Below are 14,031 nucleotides of genomic sequence, written 5' to 3' on the forward strand. Positions count from 1 at the left end.
TTTCTTCAAAATCTTCAAATAACTACATTAATATTTGTGATTTCCTTATAGGTTCTCACTTCATCTTCAAATAGCATAATTAAAACCCTATTTTTATATATAGCACAGATTGCATTTCTCTCATTTTGCAGAGAGCCCACCCACCCTCCTCATCCCCTTCCCAGACCCTCACAGCTGTAATTACAATTTTACTTTGTCAAAGTTATAACCATTATGAACATTCCAAGATTGTTCTCTAAGTTGATCATAAAAAATGGAAAATTGGTGCTGATCCCCTATAGTACTGATATTTAGATATGATTTACTTCATAGACAAATACTGTTAGGTTTGCTTTATCTGCTGTATTGGCCAGTGTCATGATCTATGCCATTCACTGGAGAAAGTTCCTAGGATGACTTTTGAGTTATCTATAGTCTTTATCATAATCTTATTTTCTCTCAGATTTCAATCTTTCTCTAGACTGTATTCATTTTCCTTATTTCCTCAAGACCTTCCTCATAGACCTTTCTATCTGGTACAAGCCTGTGCACAATGGCCACCCTGTGCAGGATGGGAAGACACCATGCCCTCCCCTGGGACAGATGCACTGTTTTCAGTATGATCCTCTGCCTTACTAACGCCTCATAATATAGGAGTTGAGTTGTAGAGTGTGTAGGTACCAAAAGAAACCAAATGCTTCATTTCTAATATTCTTGTATAAAGGCAGCTAATAGAAAAACATTGACCAAAAAAATGACATCTGTGAAACAAAAGGAAAAGTGGTCCAAAAGGTAACATGGAAAACTTAGTATAATTTTTTAAAAAAATATTTTCAGTAGGTGTAGTTGGGGCCTTTAAATATGGCTGATTATTAAAACAAAAATAACAATAGTCTTTTCAGCAGCTGGCATTAATAACTCGAGTGTTTGAGGCAGTGAACCTCTAAGCACTTTCTATGCGTCATCCGTTTACGTAAGGCTTTTCTAGTGAGCACACGAAGAGAAACTGGATCTGTGAAGAAAGACTCATGTCTTATAAAAGATAGAAATTTATGTTATAAGGTCTCCTTTTCCCTCTCTCATAGTGTCATGGCCCTCTTCCCCCTTCTGACCAAAAATAATCTTTAAAATATATTAGTTTAACAAGTCAGGACATATCAAAATAGTTTACCTTTCTTTCACATAATAGTCCAAGGTCTATGTGTAAATGGAAAGGCAAATTTGGCAGGGGAGTATTTAAGAACCATAGGTGCTCTCTATATCTGTCATTTCTCAAGATCTCATTTTCATCTGTACCCCCATAGGCCAAAGGAAAAAGAATATGGGAGACATACTCGCTTCCTGAAAACCTTGTCCTGGACTTTTACAAATGTCATGTGGCGAGATCTAGTCACATGGCCACAATGAACAGCAAGGATGGCTGGGAAATAGGGATTAGCTCTGGCTCAGGAAGGTCTGATGGTGGTCAGTAATGTCTGCCACAGAAATCTCCTGTGTGGTGTCCATGTGACAGGACTGTGCTCAGTAGCTGAGGACAGTTGAAAATGAACTCCTTTTTACAATATATACTGGCACTCTTAGTTTTGTGTTATGTATTTGGTTCTTAGAAAACAGTCTTTATATATATATATATATATATATATATATATTTTATTCTGAGTATGCAGCTTTATTTTCCACAGCATGTGTTATATGATTTTCAGTGTACATAAAATTTTAAAAATACCATAGTGGAAAGTCTGTATTTTCATCAGGTACACTCTGTGCAATGAACTGAATAATTTTTTCAATAACAACCTTATTACAGAAACAGTTTTTACATCTAGCGTTTTTTCTCATAACACATTTTATAGAAAGTTATTAACATAATAAAATGCATTTCACTAAATGTATTTGTATGAAAACAGTCAGATGCAGTCCAGGTATATAATTCTCTATAGTCCTCCTTATGTTAACAGATACATAGTAGATTAAAGAAATAAGTGGCAATTTTTTTAGAGAAAAATTCCCCCAAATAAGTTTCCAAGTTCAGGATAGAAATAATGTTAAGAATGTATTCCCTGAAAAAGATACGGGATATGGCTTTTCTCTGTTACCCAATAAAGGGAGAGCTTCAAATTGTAGTCAACCTCAGATTCTGGTTGAAGCTCCATCAGAATGGTCAGGTGGACAAATAACTTCCTGAAAAACAAATTAGCTTACCCACCTCTACCAGGATCCCAATAATATGTATTATTAATTTCTCAACTTAGTGCATTATTCTCAAAAAAAGGGCTATATACTTAAAGCTTTTACAAGCTTCAGCACATTCTTTGGCCTAGAACTAGTTTTGCATTTGTTCAATGAAAAGAAAAAGTGAATCCTCTGTATGGGGCAAGATTAGTATATTTTAAAATATGAATTCTTTTGTCTTTGATCTGAACGTCTATCACAAAATGTTCCCTGGTTTCAGGTTTTGATGTGATACAAAGCAGTGCTTTGTACACAATTTACTGGAATAGATCTGACCTAAGGGTTACCATGGACTGCTAGGAAATTTTGTAGCTTAGCAAGGAAAAAATAAAAGACCTAGGCCTATCAATCTCTAAACAAAGGCATATGGGAAGGATGTGCCAATTAGCAGTAAAAATTGAAGTGTTTAGATGATGTTCTAGGGAAAGAGGCTAAAAAAGTCATACTAACTACGTACAAATAAGAATTATGGCTGAACAGAAACTTTAGGCACACTGAAATTAGTCAATTTATAGCAAGGAAAGAATAAGATAAATGTGCAGATAAAAGCAGAAATATTATGTGAAAGAACAAGAGCCCTCACCCTACAAACCTGAATGTAAGCAGCAGTAAATGCTGAACCTTTAACAAGGGCTCCATTACACACCTAGAACAAGTCATGTATCTGAACCACTACCCTTCCAAGTGGACTGGAATCTCCATTACTACCAAAGGTGCAGCCCATTCAGGTCACTGCTGGTGAGTCTTCTAAACATCCTCATGTGCTCTAATCCACCTAGGTACTGTCTTGAGTAATACTTTAAAAAGTGCTCTGGCCAGTTAAACTACCAGACCTTATATTCCTGGCATCTGTATTGATTACATGTGATGGGATCTTCTCTGGCTGTATATCCCCTTTGTTAACCAAAATTGAAGAAACAAAGACCTGATTGAAATAAAAAGGTATCTATTTGGGGTTTGTTAGGACTGGAGCCCAGAGACACAGATTCAAGAAGAACTTGAATTGTGTTCCCCTGGACAAAATGGAGGAAGCTTAAAAAGGCAAAAACTGCAGGGCCACAGGTAGTTAAATAGGTTCTTTGTAAAGAATTATAACTGGAGCTAGCAAGAAGTAAGGGTGCTTGTTAAGCTAGGATTGGTTGGGGTCTGAAATGTTTGCATAGTTATAATGGGGACCTTGCGAGCATAAAGTTGCAGCAGGCAGATGTCTTCCAAATATGCCCAGTGGCGTCCTTGGGTTTGATACAGTTCAGAGAGAATTCAGTTTCTCAGTGGTACAGGAAAGTGTTTGAGACCAGATCCTTACTGGTTGCCTGACTCTATTTTTGCATGCCCCAACTATGATTACTTCACTATAATCTCAATTTGTCATCACCTCCCACACTTGTATCCCCATATCAGCCTATAATTCATTTTGAGTCACTCAAATCCCCTCTCATATACACCCAAATAATTTCACTGCATGCTCTGAAACCTCTGGTCCTTAGAAAATAAACACTCTTTCCTAGCCTCTTTCTTCTCCTTGCTGTAACTGAGACTTGTGCTACTTCTATTGCTGCCCTCTCTGGAAGGTGGGGACTGAGCCCAGCTTGATGCCCTTTTGCTTCTAGTCCTCTCCTCTCCCACCCTCTCATAAAACAGCCTGGACCCATTGAGAGTAAGGAAACTCAGCTACAGTCATCTCTGCTCCTTATTTTCAAGTAAACTTCAATTTTGTTGATTTTGGAATTTAGCTTATGTCTTCCTCTCTTTTTGCAGATTTGCTATCAGCTTTGCTAATTTTAACTCTGTCTAGAATATCAAACAATAGCCTGCCTTAGTTACTTGATAGAGTTACATTCACTGTTTCTCCCTGAATGTCCTTTCTCAATGATACTCTCTTTCTTTTTGATAAGGAGGTCCTAGGTTTTTGCAATGTTTTGTTGACACATCTCATAGTTCCATACTTTTTCTCATTCAGTTACCCTTACTACATTTCTTCCTTACTTTGAGAACTCCAGTCTTGTGACCCCCTAAGTTTTTTGTTGTTTTTTTGTTTCTGTTTCGTTGCCGTTGTCCAAACAATTCTGTTTATATATCTCTTAGCTTTCCAATTTAGGTAAAATTTTAAAGATATTTGCCAGTTTGAATTCAGAGGATTCATCCTCAGTTGTGCCCTTAATCTTGTGGGGTAATCATGTATTTCACTCAGATTCTTCACAATACCTATTTAAGTTGGTTTCCAATTTCTCTAAGCATTGAACCCTACAAATTCTCCTCTAGCAGCAGATAAACTCAAAAATTTCTTACAGAGACAATAGTATCCAAGTTCCTGCCATTGAGCCTACAAATATTTTTGTATTACCATCCACTATTTTTCTGTTTGCTCCTGATTCTCTTTGCAGTCACTGATTACCTATGTCCTGGAAGTCTTCCTCTTGTGTACCACTGCCCTTCTAACTCTTTAATGGAGGTTAAAATTTTAATATCTCATTGTACCTTATGTGTTAAACCATCATCCCCTACCTTCTTCCTCCTTATAAGCAATGCATGCACTCATTATATTCTCATCCCTATGTTGTCCCCACAATCATAGCCTCATTTTTCTGTGAGAACAGTCAAACTTATTCCAAGATTTACCTACTTTTGTTTCTTTACCACTTGTCTACCCCTCAATTCACAGCAGTCTCCATCTCTAGCAACCCAGTGGAATGGCTATGACAGTGATTAGCACTGACTACTTATTGTTAATCATAATTTAATTCAGTCAACAGACATATCAGAATGGCAAAACAATAGTGATTTTGCTACTTTATAATGCTAGTCTTTAGAAAGCATAATGTATTGCCAGAGTTGAAATAATGTTCCTTTCTTTCACATTTTTAAATTTATAGATCCATAAACTATTTTATATTTTAAATAACTACAGTGTTTTAGGAATTCAAAGGAAGTGAGAGTGAGACATTGACACTGTCATCATAGATAGAAATTCCTGAATTTCTTCTACAAATTTTATAATTTACAGATTTAATACAGATTGTGAGAGCTTGCCATTTTCCCAGCTCTGTATGGAACATTTTAGACCAGAGTTCAGAACCAGGTGATTAAAATTCATTTTGGCTAAAACTACCTTATTTTTCCTCAAGGAAAAAAAAAGAAAATATATAATCTGTATAATATTAAAAGTATTTAAAAATAGGTTGGATACTTTTTCTTTGCGAATCCACTTAATTTTCCTTGCAAAATGAATTTTTTTCTTATGTATGCTTCTTCCTTTACTGAAACTTTGGCTGCCTGAAATAATATGGTGTAAATCCAAAATAATGTTATTCAAAGTGTTGATTCATCAAGTCAGTAAGTAGATTGTTTAAATGACTTTACAGATTGATAAGCAACTGTGTGCAACAGGGAGAGTGATAGTCTCTCAATGTAAAGGTAATGAACTAAGTTGGAAGAAACTGAACAATTTTGATCCTGTTACTATCATCTTCTAATTTAGCAATAGTGAAGAAACACTTGCATCACATAAAACTTTTAAAATGAGAGTTTTGGTAAAATGGATAAAGCACTCCAGAGTCTATGAGGAATAAACACACGTTAACGCTCATTTTACAGAACGAATTGCTTTAATTTAATTTCAGGTATAATCATCAAATCACTTATTTGCGTATTTCTCACATTTTTTATTTTTTATTATTTTTTATTATTACCACAGTGTTTAATTTGTATATGGCCTTGTCCACATGCTCTATGAATGAAATTGTGGCCTAGATTTCGTTCTATGTGAAATAATATTAAAAACTAGTACTAAAACAATTTTTCTTTAGTAGATATTTATGTGCTAAAATAGCACTGCTTTATTTTGGTCTTTGTGGGATGGTGATAGTTATTTTTAATTAGCTCAAATGAGCAGAAAATGGTGTTTTTTAAGTAGAAATGGGGTATAAAATTACTATAATGACCTCACTTGTAAACCTAATGTCTAATTGACTTGAGTTATTGGAGGGGGGGCAGGTGGTGGTGAGTTGACTTTATTTCTAATTTAAATATTCCTTGAGTGAGAACGTATATGCATGTTCCTAGTTAAACCTGGAATGATACATGTATTTGTATAAGACTAGTATCTATTTATTCAGGAAATGTTACTCCAGGCATTTATGATGGGCAAAGTTCTTCTAAAGGTTTTTACAATTGCTTTAGGCAGCAAAAGCTAAAGAAACGTATATTTAAATGTGTTAGTCAAACCAATGGACCTAATAACATTTGTAATTAGATTGCTTAAATAAGTATTTAATTTGTCTGTACACAGTTATTTGAAAGTCATTTAATTATTCAAAGATAATTTATTGTTTTCTCTGTAGTTAACTGAGACACATGGTGCTAAACAATAGTTTTGAATAAACTTTGTTTAGGCATTGACTACTGGATCTTTCAATTTAAACATGTATGTTAAGGCTTACACCTCTTTTCTGACAACAATGATTTAAATATTTGGTTTAATCTGATTTTAGCATTGTTCAAATTGATGGTGTAAAACAAGGGCTGACAAATATTTTATGTAAAGAGCCAAGGCAAATCTTTTCAGCTTTCATGCCATACGGTCTCTGTAGCAACCACTCAAGTCTGCTGTTTTTATCAGAGAATCAATCATAGACAGATTTAAATAAGTGACCCTGGCTGTGCTGTGATAAAACTTTAAATGAAATAACTGGAGTCAGCTAGGCTGTAGTTTGTTGACCTCTCATATAGGAAATAGCATTAAAATTAACATTAATTAGAAAGTAATACAGTGTCTAGCATATTGCCTTTTCCATAGAATGTTCTAAATTTTTGTTTTAAATGAATTAAGAGATAAGTGTATCACTGTCTAAAAATAAGTTCCAAATATCAAACATTACTTTAGGAAGATTAGAAATATTTCAAAATGGAAAAAGCTTATCTGCTTGAGAGATCAAGATCAAAATTGAAAAATATCAGAAAACAAAGCAAGGCAAAAGATATTGCAAGTCATCTACTTGCTCACACTATTTGGTCTTCTGAATCTACTCTGAGTCTTGATCTTCCAACTACAGCTGAAATGAACATTTTATAGAGATAAATACTAAAAAGAATTTGAGGTTTTAAGATATTTAAAGGTATTTTATTTTTGCCTCTCATCAGGTAACTTTCTTTTTTTTTGTCATTGCTCCATGGATGTTTATTGAATGAATAAATAAATACTTGGTTATAGATTGGAGGAAAGATCAGCTCTGGTAGAGAAAACACATTGATAGTGACTCTCTTCAAGATGTAGAGACTAGAATATCAGCTTCCTGCTTTCACACACACGTAGCCCAGGTGTTGCCCCTTCAGTGAAACACCCTGAAGGGATATGTCCAAGTAGTATGTTTCCATTTGGATAGGAAATACTTCTTTCCTTCTGAGATACTGTATTATTTTTGTGGGAAAAGCAAATCAGGGAGTAGATAATTCACCTCACCTGTGCATAATATGACAGGGTTTGAAAACATTTTCGCTTCAATAGCTATATTTTTCTTTTTCTTTTACATCTTTATTGGATTATAATTGCTTTACAATGGTGTGCTAGTTTCTGCTTTATAACAAAGTGAATCAGTTATACATATACATATGTCCCTATATCTCTTCCCTCCTGCATCTCCCTCCCTCCCACCCTCCCTATCAATGCCCTCTAGGTGGTCACAAAGCACCGAGCTGATCTCCCTGTGCTATGTGGCTACTTCCCACTAGCTATCTATTTTATGTTTGGTAGTGTATATATGTCCCTGCAACTCTCACTTTGTCACAGCTTACCCATCCCCCTCCCCATATCCTGAAGTCCATTCTCTAGGAGGTCTGTGTCTTTATACCTGTCTTACCCCTAGGTTCTTCATGACATTATTTTTCCCTTAAATTCCTTATATATGTGTTAGCATACGGTATTTGTCTTTCTCTTTCTTACTTCACTCTGTATGACAGACTCTAGGTCTATCCACCTCATTACAAATAGCTCAATTTCATTTCTTTTTCTGGCTGAGTAATATTCCATTGTATATATGTGCCACATCTTCTTTATCCATTCATCTGATGATGGACACATAGGTTGTTTCCATCTCCTGGCTATTGTAAATACAGCTGCAATGAACATTTTGGCACATGACTCTTTTTGAATTATGGTTTTCTCAGGGTATATGCCCAGTAGTGGGATTGCTGGGTCATATGGTAGTTTTATTTGTAGTTTTTAAAGGAACATCCATACTGTTCGCCATAGTGGCTGTATCAATTCACATTCCCACCAGCAGTGCAAGACTGTTCGCTTTTCTCCACACCCTCTCCAGCATTTATTGTTTGTAGATTTTTTGATGATGCCATTCTGACTGGTGTGAGATGATATCTCATTGTAGTTTTGATTTGCATTTCTCTAATGATTAATGATGTTGAGCATTCTTTCATGTGTTTGTTGGCAGTCTGTACATCTTCTTTACAGAAATGTCTATTTAGATCTTCTGCCCATTTTTGGATTGGGTTGTTTGTTTTCTTGTTATTGAGCTGCATGAGCTGCTTGTAAATTTTGGAGATTAATTCTTTGCCAGTTGCTTCGTTTGCAAATATTTTCTCCCATTCTGAGGGTTGTCTTTTGGTCTTGTTTATGGTTTCCTTTGCTGTGCAAAAGCTTTGAAGTTTCATTAGGTCCCATTTGTTTATTTTTATTTCCATTTCTCTGGGAGGTAGGTCAAAAAGGATCTTGCTGTGATTGACATAGAGTGTTCTGCCTATGTTTTCCCCTAAGAGTTTGATAGTTTCTGGCCTTACATTTAGGTCTTTAATCCATTTTGAGCTTATTTCTGTGTATGGTGTTAGGGAGTGATCTAGTCTCATACTTTTACAAGTACCTGTCCAGTTTTCCCAGCACCACTTATTGAAGAGACAGACTGTCTTTTCTCCACTGTACATTCCTGCCTCCTTTATCAAAGATAAGGTGACCATATGTGCGTGGGTTTATCTCTGAGCTTTCTATCCTGTTCCATTGATCTATCTTTCTGTTTTTGTGCCAGTACTATACTGTCTTGATTACTGTAGCTTTGTAGTATAGTCTGAAGTCAGGGAGCCTGATTCCTCTAGCTCCGTTTTTCATTCTCAAGATCGCTTTTGTTATTCGGGGTCTTTGTGTTTCCCTACAAATTGTGAAAGTTTTTGTTCTAGTTCTGTGAAAAATGCCACTGGTAGTTTGATATGGATTGCATTGAATCTGTAGATTGCTTTGGGTAGTAGAGTCATTTCCACAATGTTGACTCTTCCAATCCAAGAACATGGTATATCTCTCCATCTATTTGTATCATCTTTAATTTCTTTCATCAGTGTCTTATAGTTTTCTGGATACAGGTCTTTTGTCTCCTTAGGTAGGTTTATGCCTAGATATTTTATTCTTTTTGTTGCAGTGGTAAATGGGAGTGTTTTCTTGATTTCACTTTCAGATTTTTCATCATTAGTGTATAGGAATGCCAGAGATTTCTGTGCATAATTTTGTATCCTGCAACTTTACCAAATTCATTGATTATCTCTAGTAGCTTTCTGGTAACATCTTTAGGATTCTCTATGTATAGTATCAGGTCATCTGCAAACAGTGACAGCTTTACTTCTTCTTTTCTGATTTGGATTCCTTTTATTTACTTTTCTCCTCTGATTGCTGTGGTTAAAACTTCCAAAACTATGTTGAATAAGAGTGGTGAGAGTGGGCAACCTTGTCTTGTTCCTGATCTTAGTGGAAATGGTTTCAGTTTTTCACCATTGAGGACGATGTTGGCTGTAGGTTTGTCATATATGGCCTTTATTATGTTGAGGAAAGTTCCCTCTATGCCTACTTTCTGCAGGGTTTTTATCGTAAATGGGTGTTGAATTTTGTCAAAAGCTTTCTCTGCATCTTTTGAGATGATCATAAGCTTTTTCTCCTTCAGTTTGTTAATATGGTGTATCACATTGATAGATTTGTGTATATTGAAGAATCCTAGCATTCCTGGAATAAACCCCACTTGATCATGGTGTATGATCCTTTTACTGTGCTGTTGGATTCTGTTTGCTAGTATTTTGTTGAAGATTTTTGCATCTATGTTCATCAGTGATATTGGCCTGTAGTTTTCTTTCTTTGTGACATCCTTGTCTGGTTTTGGTATCAAGGTGATGGTGGCCTCGTAGAATGAGTTTAGGAGTGTTCCTCCCTCTGCTATATTTTTGAAGAGTTTCAGAAGGATAGGTGTTAACTCTTCTCTAAATGTTTGATAGAATTCACCTGTGAAGCCATCTGGTCCTGGGCTTTTGTTTGTTGGAAGATTTTTAATCACAGTTTCAATTTCAGTGCTTGTGATTGGTCCGTTCATCTTTTCTATTTCTTCCTGATTCAGTCTTGGGAGGTTGTGCTTTTCTAAGAATTTGTCCATTTCTTCCAGGTTGTCCATTTTATTGGCATAGAGTTGCTTGTAGTAATCTCTCATGATCTTGTGTATTTCTGCAGTGTCAGTTGTTACTTCTCCTTTTTCATTTCTAATTCTATTGATTTGAGTCTTCTCCCTTTTTCTCTGGTTGAGTCTGGCTAATGGTTTATCAATTTTGTTTATCTTCTCAAAGAACCAGCTTTTAGTTTTATTGATCTTTGCTATCGTTTCCTTCATTTTTTTTTCATTTATTTCTGATCTGATATTTGTGATTTCTTTCCTTCTGCTAACTTTGGGGTTTTTTTGTTCTTCTTTCTCTAAATGCTTTAGGAGCAAGGTTAGGTTGTTTATTCGAGATGTTCCCTGTTTCTTAAGGTAGGATTTTATTGCTGTAACCTTCCCTCTTAGAACTGCTTTTGCTGCATCCCATAGGTTTTGGGTCGTTGTGTCTCCATTGTCATTTGTTTCTAGGTATTTTTTTATTTCCTCTTTGATTTCTTCGGTGATCACTTCATTATTAAGTAGTGTATTGTTTAGCCTCCATGTGTTTGTATTTTTTACAGAACTTTTCCTGTAATTGATATCTAGTCTCATAGCATTGTGGTCGGAAAAGATACTTGATACAATTTCAATTTTCTTAAATTTACCAAGGCTTGATTTGTGACCCAAGATATGATCTATCCTCAAGAATGTTCCATGAGCACTTGAGAAAAATGCTTATTCTGTTGTTTTTGGATGGAATGTCCTATAAGTGTCAATTAAATCCATCTTGTTTAATGTATCATTTAAAGCTTGTTTTTCCTTATTTATTTTCATTTTGGATGATCTGTCCATTGGTGAAAGTGGTGTTTTCGGGTAACTTTTTATTCCCGTTAATAACTAGCCTGGCAATTATGCAGTGCTTAATAAATTTAAGTAGCATAAAATAATGAGTAAATACTCATTTCCACTGCCAAATTTAGATATTCCTAAATATATTATTGCTGAGCAAAGTTTCTGTTAGCTAACACAATTATAAGAACCTTATCATTGAGGAAATGTATTTTTTGCCTCCCACTCTAAATAATCAACTCATTTATCAAATGTTGGACACCAATTATGGCTAGGCACTTGCTCTGACACCTACTGGGCACTAAAACTTATAAACAGCCACAGGAAAAAGTTCCCCAAATTCATTTCTCTTTTTCATTTTCTGTCCTCTCTATCTGCAAGGTCTTTAAGAGTCTCAGAGGGACAGAAAAAAAATTATGTAAGGTGTATTCAGTGGCAACTTTAAGAAGTAGAGCCTCGTTCAAATTGTTATGCGAATGAATAGCCCTTAGGTATAATATCTAACATAAAATGTATTGAAGTAAACCAGTCAGAGAAAGGCAAATATCATACAATACTGCTTATATGTGGAATAGAAAAAATGGTACAAACGAACTTATTTACAAAACAGATGAAGCCACAGATGTAGAAAACAAACTTATGGTCACCAGGGGGGGAAGAGAGATGGGGATTGACATAGACACACTTCTACATATAAAATAGGTAACTAATAGCCTACTGTATAGCACAGGGAACTCTACTCAATACTCTGTAATGACATATATGGGAAAAGAATCTAAAAAAGAGTAGATATATGCATATGTGTAACTGATTCACTTTGCTGTACAGCAGAAACTAACACAACATTGTAAATCAATGACACTCCAAAAAAAAAGTAATTAAAAAACCAGGTGACAATTCCCGAAAAAAAAGTATTGAAGTCTGTTATGATACACTTTAATATTTAACATGTACTTAGTTATTGAGAATCCAATATGTGTCACTATTGAATGTACTAAAAAAATGGACAATTAAATGATGCATGACTAATTTCCTCCCCAATTTCTCATTCTTTGGTGGGTGTGTATGTGTGTGCAGGTGTATTTTATAGTGTTGTGACCAGGAACTAGTTCTCCTCTTTGTACTGGATGGGTTAACTAAAATACAGTCATCATCCCTTATGTTTAGGATCATATGACTATCACTGTTGTAAATTAAGTAATTATGAAGAGAACAATAATTTCATCCTTACATGTAAATTTGGGGGAATTGTAAGAAGTAAGAAGTCAATGAGAAAATGTAATTTTGATAAAGAAGTTCTGAACAATTGTTTTGGTTTCCTGGATTCCTCACAGAAGGTGGTATTACATCTCTCAAACAAAATGGGAGTGCTTTCCCTCAACATTTCTAGCTGTTCTTTCTCACCCTAGTCTCATTAACCTGTACAGGAAAAGAAATTATTTAAATTCTACAAAATCTCTAGACTGTTAAGTTGCTGGGTATGGTTTCCTATAGGGGAGAGAGAATGTCACACTTGGGAGCAACACTCTGAGCTGGGTCCACAGGCAATAAAATAGTACTATGAATAAGAAATATCACTAGGAAAGTAATTCTACAAACCTGAAAAAATTCCAAGATAGTTTTAGAAACTAAAGTATTCCTAAACACCTAAAAAAGTATTTGATCTTTTATAAAAGAATATTGATTTTCATTAATTTACCCAGCATACTTGAGGAAGCCTTTCTAAAAACCATCTACCAGCCTATTCGGAACAGCCTTCTATTCAGCAAACATTTTTCACTTCCAGAAGGGATTCAAGAAGACAAAAGGGACAAGAAAAACATGCATGAAATACCAAAAATGAGCAAAGACAGGGATGTTATTAAAAGTCAAGGAGAGCTTCTGATATTAAAAACCTTTCTATTTTATAAATTGAAGTATGTTTGATTTACAATGTGTTAGTTTCAGGTGTACAGAAAAGTGATTTGGTTTTGAATATATATATATTATATATATTATATATATATTATATATATATATATATATACTTTTTCAGATTTTTTTCCCTCATAGGTTATTACAAGATACTGAGTATAGTTCCCTGCACTATACAGTAGGTCCTCGTTTTTTTCTTTCATATAAAGTAGTGTGTATATGTTAATCCGAAACTCCTAATTCATCCCTCCTCCCCCGCTTTACCCTTTAGTAACCATAAGTTTGTTTTCTATGTCTATAATCCTATTGCTGTTCTGTAAATAAGTTCATTTGTATCTCTTTTTATTTTAGATTATACATATAAGTGATATCATAAGATATTTGTCTTTCTCTTTCTGGCTTACTTCACTTAGTATGATAATCTCTAGGTCCATCCATATTGCTGAAATGGCATTATTTCATTCCTTTTTATGGCTGGGTAATATTCCATTGTATAAATACACCACATCTTCTTTATCAATTCATCTGTCCATGGACATTTAGGTTGCTTCCGTGTCTTGGCTATTGTAAATTGGGCTCCAATGAACACTGGAGTGCATGTGTCTTTTCTAATTGCAGTTTTCTCCAGATATATGCCCAGGAGTGGGGTCACTGGATCATATGGTAACGT

Source organism: Monodon monoceros, unplaced genomic scaffold (genome assembly GCF_005190385.1).
Source record: "Monodon monoceros isolate NGI ecotype Baffin Bay Population unplaced genomic scaffold, NGI_Narwhal_1 Super_Scaffold_20, whole genome shotgun sequence".
In the NCBI taxonomy this organism is placed as follows: domain Eukaryota; kingdom Metazoa; phylum Chordata; class Mammalia; order Artiodactyla; family Monodontidae; genus Monodon; species Monodon monoceros.